Raw genomic sequence first — 15120 nt, 5'->3', positions numbered from 1 at the left:
GAGAAATTGAAATTTTCTTACTTCGTATGAGTTACCAGTCAAGGACAGTTGAAGAGTTGAGATAAAATTTCAAACTGGCACTTACATACTTCAATAAATAGAGATATACCTTCCTTTCCCCATCAGAATATATACAAACCCGTAAGGATTAATTTGTATATAGAAATCTATCTTTAACTTGTCAATAGCTTGTCAATAAAGTTAGGGATCCTTAATTTAACCTTGTCAAACCCTGTGAAAAATTAAAAAAAAAAAAAAATCTGCTTTAAATATTGTGCATCCATTACTCCACTAACTAAACAATATAGTTAATGACTGCATTTCATATTCCTTCGTTCAGAAAATTTTATTGACTCACAGTTTCACACTACCTGATGTGTTGTTTTCTTAGCTGTAAGTATTAAGTTTATATTTCTAAGACATTTGAAGGCGTATATTTTATCTTTATATATATATGTGTCTCTTATTATGTGAGAAATAAGAGTCGAGCTTCAATATTAGACCATAAATTCCGTTCAATTGAGCAAGTGGTACAGCCATCTGACGCTCGGCGAGGTACACGGCCAGTGTGTTGTGTGGCTGGTAGTCACTGTCTGGTGTAGTGTGTGTGTGTTGTAGTGTTTGTGTTGTAGTGTGTGCTGTAACTTGTGTTGTACTCCGGGAAAGAAGTAGAAATTAGTAGCTTATTGCAATTTCATATTGAGTGTGTATTCCTAAACAATTCTTAAGTGACAAACGTCAGTGTGAGGTGTAAGAATCTTGTAGATTCTCCGATTTAAATGATTCAGCAGGTTTAGCAGGTGACGTAAGGAAGTGTAATTTGTGTTGTCTGACATTTTCTTGAAAGAGTATAAAACTGTGGCTATTTATCATCGCTATTGCTATTAAGGCGAGAAGTACCAGAGAATGAGTTGACGTAGTGTCAACTGTGGTGAGTGAAGAGGCGCAGACACCGCAAGTTGTGTCAAGGTAAGTGCTTCATGTACACTTTAACAATAGCACTGTTGTTTCCTTCTCACTCAGGCGTTTTAACTCTGTCCCTGAGTATTCATTCGTGTTGTGCGTTTTATTCGTGAGTTGCTTTTGTGTTTGTTATTCAGTTATTCCTTGCGTGTTTTGATCTGTTTTCGTGGTTGGCGAGAGAGGCGAGTGATCACCCAGGTGAAAGCACCGGGTCGTCACTCGGGTGACAGCACCGGGTCGTCACTCGGGTGACAGCACCGGGTCGTCACTCGGGTGACAGCACCGGGTCGTCACTCGGGTGACAGCACCGGGTCGTCACTCGGGTGACAGCACCGGGTCGTCACTCGGGTGACAGCACCGGGTCGTCACCCGGATGACAGCACCGGGTCGTCACTCGGGTGACAGCACCGGGTCGTCACTCGGGTGACAGCACCGGGTCGTCACTCGGGTGACAGCACCGGGTCGTCACTCGGGTGACAGCACCGGGTCGTCACTCGGGTGACAGCACCGGGTCGTCACTCGGGTGACAGCACCGGGTCGTCACTCGGGTGACAGCACCGGGTCGTCACTCGGGTGACAGCACCGGGTCGTCACTCGGGTGACAGCACCGGGTCGTCACTCGGGTGACAGCACCGGGTCGTCACTCGGGTGACAGCACCGGGTCGTCACCCGGGTGACAGCACCGGGTCGTCACTCGGGTGACAGCACCGGGTCGTCACCCGGGTGACAGCACCGGGTCGTCACTCGGGTGACAGCACCGGGTCGTCACTCGGGTGACAGCACCGGGTCGTCACTCGGGTGACAGCACCGGGTCGTCACTCGGGTGACAGCACCGGGTCGTCACTCGGGTGACAGCACCGGGTCGTCACCCGGGTGACAGCACCGGGTCGTCACCCGGGTGACAGCACCGGGTCGTCACCCGGGTGACAGCACCGGGTCGTCACCCGGGTGACAGCACCGGGTCGTCACCCGGGTGACAGCACCGGGTCGTCACCCGGGTGACAGCACCGGGTCGTCACCCGGGTGACAGCACCGGGTCGTCACCCGGGTGAAAGCACCGGATAGTCACCCAGGTGAAAGCACCGGATCGTCACTCAGGTGACAGCACCGAGTCGTTAATCAGGTGACAGCACCGGGTCGTCACCCAGGTGACAGCACCGGGTCGTCACTCGGGTGACAGCACCGGGCCACCACCCAGGTGAAAGCACCGGGTCACCACCCTGGTGAAAGCACCGGGTCACCACCCAGGTGAAAGCACCGGGTCACCACCCAGGTGAAAGCACTCTTCAGTTTCCCTTGTCCTAGTGTTAATCCCCCCAAAATTATTTATATTACTATACCTAGCAGTTTCTCTTCTCTATCCACGGAACGAAAAAATTTTTAAACGGAATGGTAAATTTGATGTTTGTCTAAACACATGAGGGGAAACTGACCTACGTATTTTAATTAGTACCACTAACTTCAGTTCTGATAACGTGGAGCAAGCGCGCATACGCAAGCGCACGCAGGTACACATATTCAAAGATTTGCGCAGTTTTGCAAGCACACACATACATGTAGATACACGTACACACACGTACACGCACGTGAACACACACACACACACACACACACACACACACACACACACACACACACACACACACACACAAAGCTGTGTCTCGTCCACTGGACCATGACCAAGCGGACGTCCAACTGGTGTTCGCTGTTTATCTTCTCGCTTGTGTAACCTAGTAAAGGTTGGGAACGTACGTACGTACGTGTGTGTGTGTGTGTGTGTGTGTGTGTGTGTGTGTGTGTGTGTGTTCACTCACCTACTCACCTATCTTTGTTTGCAGTGCTCAGTGGGTCAGTACACTAATGGATCAAACCATACCCCGGCCGGGATTGAACCCGCGGTCAGAGATGGATGCTTGATCGCTATCATGCCTCTTCTTAAAACTGTCCTACCTCTCCCATTCCATTTTCTGACCACTCTGAAGAAAAAAATCTATTTCTTTGCAGCCATGTAACTCTTTTTTTTTCTCTCTCTCCAGGTGTGCCCTAGTGTACCTGTTTCCCGTCTTTCAATAGTCTGTCTCTGGACACATTAAGTTAATCTATTTTTTTTTGTATATCGTTATGTCATTCCTAGTCCCTATGTCCTTATATATATATATATATATAATATATATACATGTCGTACTGAATTGGTAAAACTGGTAAATTAGCAAGAACTCATTTAAAATTGTCCTTTCTAAAATTTTCCTCTTGTACGTTTAAAGATATATTTTAATTTATGTTAATATAAAACTTAATAATTATGTACCAAAAGTACCTAAGAAAACTTACCTTATTTTATTATAACAACCGCAATTTAATTTAGCCTATTCCAACTAAACGTATTTTAGATAAGTTTACAATAATTTAATAACACAATGAAATATATTTTTTTTCGTTAAGTTCAGAATGATTTTTGCGAAATTATTGGATACGCAAATTTTCGCTTGCATTATTCGGCAAGAAGAGCGTTGCTATTTAAGCCAAAATCGCAAGTTTTACCTATTCGACACGACATGTACATATTCAGGTTGAGTCCTCAAATCTCTCACAGCTCATACCCCTAACCTCCGGAACTTGTCTAGTTGCGCCTCTTTACTCCTTTTTTTCAACTTTGCAGGCTATTTTTTTTTTTTGTCCTCTTCGCCGTTGTTGTAATTTGCAGGTTTAAAATAATCAACCTGCCGGACGGCTTGCCGCTTGGTCTCTTCTCGCTCCTTAGTCTTTTCCAAGAATTCCCTGCTTGATGTTAGGGCACCCTAAGGCCACCCCACTGGTTATGCATTCTCCACTGCGCAATGGAGCCTTCCAGGGCCTTAACTACGTACAACTCAATCTTCGAGGCTGGTAAATGAAGTTCTTTGAGTATCCTGTACGTTTCTGGGGACATAACTCCCCTCCAGGTAATTATCACTGCTCCGAGGACAACATCTTGTGGGTCAATAGGTTGTATGTTGATTGTAGATGGCTCCACAGCGTCGTTCCGATGTTCGTTGAATAAATGTAGCTGCTGGGTCGCCCACCGGGCTGTCCAGGTTCTAATCTGCCCGGTGTCGTAGTACTCAGCCTTCCCGTCGATACTGATCTGCCATAGTTGAAATGGCAGTCATTCGCTATTTTAACGTCGAGCACGTAAGCCATTTTGTTTTCCACATCACAAATTAAGAGATCCGGCTTAAGCGTGCCAAGGGCTGTTGGAATATGCGGCTCCTTGGCTACAGCATGCTTCTTTTGCATGCAGTCTGAAGAAATAGCATCCACGATATCATGTCGTCGGACCCGTTGTCCATGAAGCTGCGGGCAAACCTGGAGAGGTGTCACAAGGACTCTCGTTGGTCACAACCATCACAGGTTGTATTGTTCTGTCTTCGTCCTCTTGCTCGTCTAGTCTTAGTTGGCATTAAATTATGCTTGATCTTCAATGCATCAACATAAGTGGCCCCTTTTAATAGGCTTGTTCCATTGGTCATCCAATGATGTACTTGCGGGGACTAAATGATGTTCCTTTAGTCCTGTTCCATCCAACGAACCCAACAAGGCTTTTGTCCATTCCTTTAGCTCATGCTTTCTCGTTGTTACAACCACATCCCTCACTCTACTTTTGCCTACGAACCTCAATGCTTTCAGGGTGTTCGGGTGCAACGCCAAATTCCGTATAGTGCTATCCTCAGAGTTGTGAAATGCATCCAACCTGTTTCTTCGCAATATAGGAACTCTTGTTGATAAACAAATACATCCCAAACCCCCAGCAGCTGCTGGAGCATAGAACACGCCTAATTATGTGTCTTTAGGAAATTTCAGCCATTTTCTTACATTTTGCCTAATTAGTTTGTCCGACGTCTTCAAGGTATTCTGACAGACGCCACCAAGCACCATAGTATGTATGATGCCCGGAATCAGGTGTTTATTCAATAAATATAACCGCTGTTGAGGTTTGAGGGGCGCCTCATCCAGCGCTCGAAGTTTCTCACGCAACTTTTGTATATCTGGCTTTCCCCTTCCGGCTGAAGAAAAATGCATTCCTAGATATTTATACACGGCTGTTGGTTGCAAGGACCGAACTTGCGCTCCATGGATTTTCGTTTTATGCGTCGTATCTACGTACCACTTCTTTGCCTTTGGAACTGTTTGGCTCTTCAATGTGGCACATTTTTGCGGATTTATCTCTAGACCTGACGCCTCCAAGTATTTCAAAAATAGCTGCAATTGTGCATTGAGGCCTTGCTCGGACTCGGCTAATAACACTACATCGTCTGCAAAAGCTAAGGCAGACACCTTATGCTCGGCACCACTCATTGGCCGTCCAACATGTTTGTCTAAGGCCAACAGCGCTTCATTCATTACTATATTAAAGAGAATACAAGACAGAGGATCCCCCTGTTTTACACCCCTACACACTTTTCCTTCTTTACCAATAACTTCAGTTGACGCATCATAGTACGTCGACATGATATAATTAATTACCAAAGTAGGTACATTATGGATCTGAAGTGCTCTTCTCACCGACGAATGGATAACCGAATCATAGGCTTTCTTGACATCTATGAATATTGCATATAGAGGTTTACATCGATTTTTGCTTTCGCTAATTACCGCATCCAACAACATTACATTCTGAGCCAGGCCATCTGTGGGCAGGAAAGCTTTCTGCGTCATGTGGAGTGGAACCCACTGAACGCATCTTGCCGCTAGAATCTTATGGAATACCCTAACAATAATGCTTGTTATAGTAATTGGTCTATACTCTCCAGGATTTTCAGGTTGATCAACCTTCGGCAGCAACACAGCTCTAGCCTTCCTGAATACCTTAGGCAGGTATCCAGCATACAACCAGATGTTAAACAAGTCAACCCAGAACTGCTCCGGAAACATTTTTAGATCTTTAGGCATCCATCCATCAGGACCTGGTGCAGAACTACCGTTGGACGCGGCTACTGCTCTTTTAAACTCTTCCACATCAATAGGTAACTGCAATTGCCATAGCTGCTCTTTCACCACATTTTCCACCGATCTTCTATTTTCTTCCGATGGTCTAGCAAACAAATTCAACCAAAACTCCTGTAGTTGTTCCTTACTTACATTTTGTTGTTCTGGGGCGCCTAAGCTCCGCCATCTTCCATCAAGTACCATCTTCGCACATTTAGTTCTATCTTTGTTGTATAGCTTCTGGATGTCTCTATACAATTGTCTTCTTTGGGCTCTTCTACCACCCCTATTGTTATAATGGGGGGCATTACCTCTGCGAGCAGCATCGCCTTCTCCCTTAGACACATACGTCAACATAACATGTGCCATCTCATCTAATATACTCTGTACAGCTATAAGACACTCTCCACTAAGGACACTTCCCTCATTAAAAACATTTAAAACATCAGATACATTAATACTAATATCCCCAAAACCCTCCCGCATCTTCCCCACACAACGTGTAACAAAGTGTATCATGTTCTGTAGTTTCTGGCATGTGTTTGCGTATGTACTAGGGTCTATTGTAGTAAGTAGGTGCTGTTTTAGTGTTTGTACTGTTGGAATATACATGTGGGAGATTTCAATTCCATGATGCCCTTCCCAACCCCCAATTTGGTTGCTTCCCGCCTCCTGGCGGTCAACATCTTGAATCGTTAAATTACCAACATCTACAAAATCAGACATAAGTCTGTCAACCAAGGCTCTATAAGAAGCCATTCTCCTGTGGCCCTTAATTGCTTCCACCGACCTCCCAGTGTGGACTTCCGCCAACAACAAAGTGTGGGTTCCATACTGGTGCTGCTTACTCCAAGATGGACCTAGTATATGTCGTATAACAGTGTTGTGAAGGACTTCATGCTTTGGTTCGTCAAATTTAATAATAGATTTGCCAGACTCGCGTTGACTACGGAGGTTATTTGATGTTCACCTCTGGCTTTATGCTCGGTACTGTGCTAACTTGAAATGTAGGTCAGGTTAGTTATAGCAAGGTGGTATTGATTCTGCTGAGAGGCTCTCGATCGAAGGGATTAGAGCGCTCCTCCCCTCGTATTAAAGATGATTACTTCTCATTCCCCAGGGTGCTGTATGACCCCTGTGGTTTTAGCGTTTCCCTTGAATATAAAAATAATGAGTATCAGATATCGTCAGAGTCTCATCAGTGTGATAACTATGATGTAAGGCACTGTCTCCGCTACTTATTTGACCTCTCATGTGGGACGGCCATTCCTGTATGACCATTCTTGTGCGACCGCTTTTATTTGATTCCTCATGCTTGATCACTCTTCCTTGACTGCTTTGTTTGTAATTTTATCTCTCATCACCGTCCCAGAGTCTGACCTCTCAATCACCCTCCACGAGTTACGTACGTCTTATATTATTGCACTGAGTCTGTTCTGTGATGTGGGGGGCGGGAGTTCCTGTTTCAGCGGAAGATAAGCTACAGGTGGTGGAGTGGGTCTCTCATGGTTGAGACTCTTGTTTGACTCGTGGATGTGCTGGGGTATGAATTAGGGAAAAGTGGAGAAAGACTGAAGGGGGCGAATTAGGTGACAGCAAGAACAGATGAGAATTGGAGGTTACGGGGGGTGGGAGAAAGGACAATAGATGTTTTGTAGTCTTGGTGAGTGAGCTGGGTGTTTTGGTGTGAGTTGAGTGAAAGTACTAGGGATAAAGAAGGCACAATACCATGACTGGTATAATACACAAATAACCCACACATAGGAGAGAGAAGCATACAGGTCCGACTTGGACTATTTACGTCACTTATGTGATCTGTAAATGGTACAGGTAGGACCGAAATGCCCTCGTAAGCTTCTCCCTTTCCTAGGCACGAGTTTAGAGGGAGGGCTGTTTGCGGCTTCACTGAGTGGATGTTCAGTCATTCAGTGCATGGAGTAAGGATGGACAGGGGAATAGCGATCTAGGGGTGACATGAGGTGAAGTGAGAGATGGGAGCTGGAGGGAGAGGTATTTAAATGGATGGGGAGCGTCCCAAGATGAGCTTCTCCAACAGAGTCAAGATAAAACCATCCAGTGGTACGATCAATGACTCCACCAAGCTTGCCCTTGCTGTGGTAATCAGGGGTCTACAGGTCAAGATTAATACCATCCTCTCACTCCACGAAGCCTTCATTATTATCTGTGAAAACTATGTTGAAGCTGAAAAACTACTGACCACCTCCGCTTTGTCCACTTCAAAGTCATGTCCTCTCCTGCCTTACGAGCTAAGAGGACTGTCTTCTTGAAGAGACTTGACAAACTGATTACTATACAACCTGTTGAAGACCTAAAGACCTCCATAGAAGAACAAAATCCCCGGGCTACAGTTGAAAGCATCACCAAGATTCCTACTGCCTCCTCCATGTTGAAAATCACTTATACTGATGTGACAATGGCTGCCCAGCTGTGGCTGAAGGCCTGGCCATATACTATTACTTCATTAACTCCAGTCATATTGAAGCTGAGCGGTACCATCATATTACTCGGTACTGGAGTTGCTACTCTTACCTACACTCTACAAAAGACTGCCCCACTAAAGACAAAAAGTTCTGCTCTACCTGCGGGTCTGAAGGCCACGATTCCAAGACTTATACTTCTACTGCCCCACTTAAGTGTCTCAACTGCAAAAGCAATCACCATACTCTCGCTGCAAAGTGCCCCACTCGTCGTGAAATTCTGAAAAAAAGCCAAGAAGCAGAACAGAAGAAGACACCTTCCAAGTCACCTACTTATGCTGCCATCACCAAACTCCAGGCCGACACAACAAAACTTTTAAAAGCTACCCAACCCTTTACCACAACTCCATCAGCTTATGAACCTACGAAAATTCATTACTGTATGCTATATGCACACATGCATAATATGGCGTTACCAGGCTCCTTCAACACTGTTATTAACGAGCTCTTCCGATTGAACAACATGCCAAACTTTACTTTCCCGGACTCTCCACCATCTGACGACATCATCAAGCTCACCAAAGAATTAGGCAACATCACAACACCTGAAATTCCATCTCCAAGGAACAACCAATCAGCGACTTCCAACATCAATACCGCTGTGGACCAATCACCTGAGTCTTCCACCTCTGCTACTGCTACTAACGAACCACCTGCTTCATCTCCAACTCAACCACCAAAAGCCAAGAAAGCTAAGACACTTCCTCCTGAAAAGCCACCTCAAGATACTCGAAGACCTGAAGAAATGGAAGAGGAAACAATATTTAGACCAACTGAACCCCTCACCTTCTATACATATAACCCTCACACCCCGTCGCTATATGCACCTCAGGTCATCTATTCCATGCACCATGGTAGTATCAAGTACACTGTTGCTCCTGGATGCGATCCCCACACTGAAACTGCCCTAATTGCAGACTTGGAAAAAGACAACAAAAGTCTACTCAAACTTAGTTTATCAAAACCTGCTTTCAAAAGACTTCAAAATGACTCTACGACAGGAACGAAAAACTAACAAAACGCAGATATGAAGAGTGTTATCCACCAATCAACGCTGATCCTCTCTCCTCTTTGCATACTTAACCAATCATATTGAAGCATGCCTCCCTCTCCACTCCGCTTCCCGCCGATCTCCAGCAACCAGTCGCCGACCAGATCTACAGATCAACCACCATGATGAAGCCTGCACAGCTTACCCACGTCGTCCACATTCTCAGCCAAGTCCTGTTCTCTCCAGCTCTATCCCACGATCGTCTCAGCTGCTGGGTTAAGCCCTGGCTCTATTTCTACAACTAGGAACACTCCTCTCCTTCGCTATTCTTCGTCTGTCCCGTCTTCCCCGCTCATCCCATTGGGATCTTACCTGAACTTGTTCGTTCGTTCGTTCGGGAAATTGAGTTGGAAGGAAGAGAGGGTTTGGAACATGGGTAATAGGGAAGAGAAGTGAGAGGTAAGAGGGAAGAAATGAGAGATATGAATCCGGTGAGAAAAGAAATAAAGGTGAGAGTTTGAGCAAGAGGGTGATGATGGATGGGGCAAGGGGGGATAAAAAAATAGCTGTGAGAGAATCAAGGGAACAAAAGTGAAGGTAGAGAGAGAAAGTAGGACATAGTTTACATTAGCAGTGAGTGGGATGGACACTGTAGGACTGCCATGTAGCAGCAGTGTTGGTGAGGAAAGGATTTCTAAATTGTTTTTGTCACTGATTCTCTTGAAGGAGCGGTCACAGAGGTGTTAAAACACGATTAAACCTAAAAAAGGCACTTTTGCCGAAACGTTTCTTTGAACATTGTCCTGAACTGAGCATGCTCAAAAGTGTCTATTTTACACACACAATATTGTGAAGGCGGATCTCGTGTCCTTCTCTCCTTGCTGGTTTAACCAGCTGTCTACTCATCTGTATGCTGGTTCTGCAAGGCACTTGCATATCCCCTTCTGTTTTTCAAGACTGCTTTCTATTTTAGTGATCTTGCTTACAATAGTTATGTTGCCATAATTATTTTCACCGTCCAATTTGAGCCGTGATGGAATTTCACCGTCCAGATGAAATTCCATCTGGCACAGATGTGTCAACAGTTCCTCATATTTCCCTGTTCTCTTTTTGCCTGCCTTTCTTATTTCAGTTCACTTCCAGATTTAAGAAATCAGTAAATTATCACTGCCCTGCTTCGCTCTTTCTTCTTTTTGTATCCCAGTCCAGAAAATATTGAGCGTTGTTATCAAGTTTTAGTAGTTTGTTACATTTTTTGCTGTGTTTTTTCTTATACTGGTCCTGATAATTGAGTCTCTAACATTTTCTCTCGTTTATTTTTCTCATATGTGACTTCATTTCCCCCGCCTTTTAGTTCTGTTTCAATTTTGCTTGGAATATTCTCAGCCTGTCATTTGTCTTGCTCTCCACCTGCCGTGTGTGTGTGTACTCAATTGTACTCACCTAGTTGTGGTTGTATGGGTCGATTCACAGCTCCTGGCCCCCCTCTTCACTGGTCGCTACTAGGTCACTCTTCCTGCTCCATGAGCTTTATCATACCTTGTGTGTGTGTACTAACGGACCTTTGTAATGTTTTCAACACAGTCCTGCAAGGCATTGTGACAGGACTTCTCTCGTTTTAAAAGTTCTCACTATTCACCAATGCATTTGACTAGACTTTTATGTATTTGCCTTATTGTGTTCTCTTTATTATGCTTCTTCTGGCATTATTATTCTCAAGGTTATTTTACATGGTTCATTTGTTCTATGAAGTGGGCTGCCTGCGTTTTGTAGCCTGTGTTTTTTCAGTTCTTTACTGTATCCTTATCTAAGCAATTGGAATTTATCACAATTGAACGTCATACTATTTTCCTTTGTCCATTGGAAGAGTTCTTTAATAGCAGTTTGTAGTTTTCCATGGATATGGGAGCAATATTGCAGAGTTTGCAGATGTAAGGAATAGGGAGCAGGTTATTAAAAAGAGTGGGGCTCAGGTCAGGATATGTGGGAGAGAGAAAGGAGAACTTTTTCCCAGTGTACCCTAGAGAGCAAACTATTATGTTCCGATGTTTTTTTTAATCACATACGTGGATATGTGAAGGAATTTAATGCCAGGATGCTGAGAGAAGTGTAGTATTAAAAGGCAATGAATCTGATACAAAATAGGAGTTATTGTAATTGCTGTATTTCAGATGGCACGTTCAACTGGGAGATTCTGAAGAAAAGTTGCAAAGGGTGGAGGGAGGTATGTTAAAGGACGATAAAATTGAACATAGACAATACAATACTGTTGAGAGCAATAAAGATGGATAGTAATAAAAGATTTTATATCAGACTGGAGGAAGTGTATATATTCAGGTATTTGAGAGTGGACATGTTGCCACATGGGTCTTAGAAAGATGAAGTGAATCATAGAATAGACAAGTAGGGCAAAAACTAGGTGGTATATTGAGGTCTCAGTGGAAGAAAGAAGTTTACCAGTTGAGGCTTAAGGGACTGACCACCTCCCACCCAGGGTGACTGATCACGTCAAAACTGCTAATGCCAGTGTTATATTTACTAGTATTACTGATACATGCAGGCGACGTGTATCAGCAGTCAAGATACCCAAGTGTTGAACATGTCATTGTTAGCAGTGTCGGTATTGTATACCTTCTTAATAGACTGATGCTACACCTGTTGGTTCTGTTCAAACTACACTTTTGCCTGATGTAATAGTTCCGGCTACACTGCTTTCTAACCTGATTGTTCTGGCTACACTGATGTATCAGGTGATGGTTCTGGCTACGCTACTGCCTCAGTCGGTTCTGGCTACACTACTGCCTCAGTCGGTTCTGGCTACACTACTGCCTCAGTCGGTTCTGGCTACACTACTGCCTCAGTCGGTTCTGGCTACACTGCTGCATCAGGTGATGGTTCTGGCTACAATGCTGCATCAGGTGATGATTCTGGCTACACTACTGCCTCAGTCGGTTCTGGCTACACTACTGCCTCAGTCGGTTCTGGCTACACTACTGCCTCAGTCGGTTCTGGCTACACTACTGCCTCAGTCGGTTCTGGCTACACTGCTGCATCAGGTGATGATTCTGGCTACAATGCTGCATCAGGTGATGATTCTGGCTACAATGCTGCATCAGGTGATGGTTCTGGATACACTACTGCCCCAGTCGGATCTGGCTACACTACTGCCTCAGTCGGTTCTGGTTACACTACTGCCTCAGTCGGTTCTGGCTACACTACTGCCTCAGTCGGTTCTGGCTACACTACTGCCTCAGTCGGTTCTGGCTACACTGCTGCATCAGGTGATGATTCTGGCTACACTGCTACATCAGGTGATGATTCTGGCTACACTGCTGCATCAGGTGATGATTCTGGCTACACTGCTGCATCAGGTGATGATTCTGGCTACACTGCTACATCAGGTGATGATTCTGGCTACACTGCTGCATCAGGTGATGATTCTGGCTACACTGCTGCCTGGTGAAGTAATAACCTGATCATACGAGGAGGAAAAAGGCCAGAAATGGGAATAAGGAAATATAAGATCAAGGAGAATAAATAAATGAATTAACGAGGGAAGATATGAGGCTAAATGAAGGAGGAAGAGAGGGGAGAAGAGGAGGAATAATAAGTGTCGGAAAAAGATAGATAAATAAAAGAAAATCGGGAATAAATGGGAAATTAGGGCAAGAGGAAAGAATCGGGGAGAAGTAAAAATAGGGGAAATGGGGGAGGAGGAATTAGCGAGACAGATAAATCTAAGAGAATGGGAAAAGTGAGAGAGAAGAGGGAACAGGAGATATAAACATTTGTATAAACATTTGAATAAATAATCTCAGCAACAGACACACCTCAAGGGAGGCTCCTTGATGCTGGTGAGGGGAACTTGATCTAGGGAATTGGATCTGTGTTCCAATTACCCGAAATAAGCCTGAATGCCTTCCAGCCCCCGTTCCACAGGCGCTATATAACCCCTACGGGTTTAGCGTCTCCCCATAATAATAATAATAATAAAAATTGCCTTCAAACTGAACCTGTCAGATTATGATAAAGTTCAGATAATTTCCCTGAGCAGTTAGAACTTAGTAGTATTGTAATAAAGTTGGTAGAATTACCGACAATATGTAAAGTAAAAGGACACAAGTGCAACTAATGTGACATTTATTGTGGCAACGTTTCGCTCTCCAAGAGCTTTATCAAGCCATTACTTGATAAAGCTCTTGGAGAGCGAAACGTTGCCACAATAAATGTCACATTAGTTGCACTTGTGTCCTTTTACTTAACTTAGTAGTACTTGAACCTATTTGTTTTTATGAAACTTCATGGTCTCTACAGGTTCTATTTTTTCACGAATATTATTATTACTGGCTAACAAGAGCTGTTATCCGCCTCGGATCATTTCAGTCCCAGGTCTATCTAGGTATTCTAGCCCCCCCCCAGGATGCCACCCATACCAGCCGACTAACACACAGGTACCTACTGGATGCTAAGTGAACTGGGGTAGCAGGAGTAAAGAAACATGCCCAGTGTTTCCACCTGTGCCGGGGTTCGAACCACGGACACTGGTATGTAAGTTGAGTGCGTTGCCAACCGAGCCACTAAACTTAGCCCTATATAGGCCGTCACAGGCCTACACAGGTCCTGTGACGGCCTGGCTAGCCTCTCCCATCAATGCAATCTCATTTTCCTATGTCACTTTTTTTAGACGTAACGCCCAGCATCAATTTTTTTTTTGTTTATTCAACGTCAATTTCTCCACGCTTCCTATTTATCCTCAGTTACTCTTTCTTTATCTTCAGTTAGGTAAAATTTACTTGGCATAAATTAGTTTAAGTTAATTAAATCTATTAAAACGTATATTTAATAAATTCCAAACACCGGGTGTTGATGCGTCTGGCAGAGAGTTGACTGAAAAGACGCAGCCAACGTTATAATTTGCAGGTGTGTAACGCTTAGTGCCAGACTGTGACGTTACTTAACGTTCTTATCAGCTGATTACTCGATCATTAATGGTCTTGACCCCAGTCGACCACTAATGGTCTTGACCCCAGTCGACCACTAATGGTCTTACCCCCAGTCGACCACTAATGGTCTTACCCCCCAGTCGACCACTAATGGTCTTCACAAGGTAATAGGAATTTAGCATCAACTATGCATTCTTATCAGAAAGATATTGATTATTCGGTACCATCCTTGCATCTCTCCCACCTCACCCCTCTCACTTCTCACCTATTTCCTTCTCACCCCTTCCCTTCTCACCCTCTCCCTTGTCACTCCTCCCTCCTCACCCCTCCTTCCTCACTACCCTCCCTCATGTCCCTTCCCTTCTCACCCCTCCCTCACTCCCAAACTTCTCCATAATTCCCTCCCACCTCATCTCTGTTTACTTCTTCCCTCCTGCCTCGACGCATTTTGACGTAGGTCTAAAGTAGCCCTAAAGTAACGCTAATCTAGCACTGACGTCACATTAACATAGCCCCGACGCTGTGCTAAAGTCACTCCAAAATTGTCCAGACAGATTCTTAATGTAACCATAAAGTATCCCTGAGGTAGCCCTAACGCAATCTTGACGCACTCTTGACGTAGCTCTAACGTAACCTTGACGTTTCCTTGACGTAGTCCTGATGTAGTCTTGATACAGCTTTGACGTACAACTGACGTATACGTTATGTAGCCATGACCTATTCCTGAAGTAATCATGACGTATCCCTGAAGTAATCATGA

At 44.5% G+C, this 15120-nt stretch overlaps 1 long non-coding RNA gene across 1 annotated transcript in view; it reads left to right on the top strand.

The window, feature by feature from the left end:
- The first annotated feature begins 555 nt into the window (after nucleotides 1–555).
- LOC138854408 (uncharacterized) overlaps nucleotides 556–15120 on the top strand; it is a 398169-nt gene continuing 383604 nt past the window's right edge. The window contains exon 1 of the long non-coding RNA XR_011393608.1: nucleotides 556–969. This is a non-coding gene — a long non-coding RNA (uncharacterized lncRNA). The remainder of the gene's footprint in view (nucleotides 970–15120) is intronic.

This window comes from Cherax quadricarinatus, chromosome 58, assembly GCF_038502225.1.
Source record: "Cherax quadricarinatus isolate ZL_2023a chromosome 58, ASM3850222v1, whole genome shotgun sequence".
Classification (NCBI taxonomy): domain Eukaryota; kingdom Metazoa; phylum Arthropoda; class Malacostraca; order Decapoda; family Parastacidae; genus Cherax; species Cherax quadricarinatus.
Note: the sequence above shows the minus strand (reverse complement) of the source record. Positions and strands in the feature narration are given on the sequence as shown.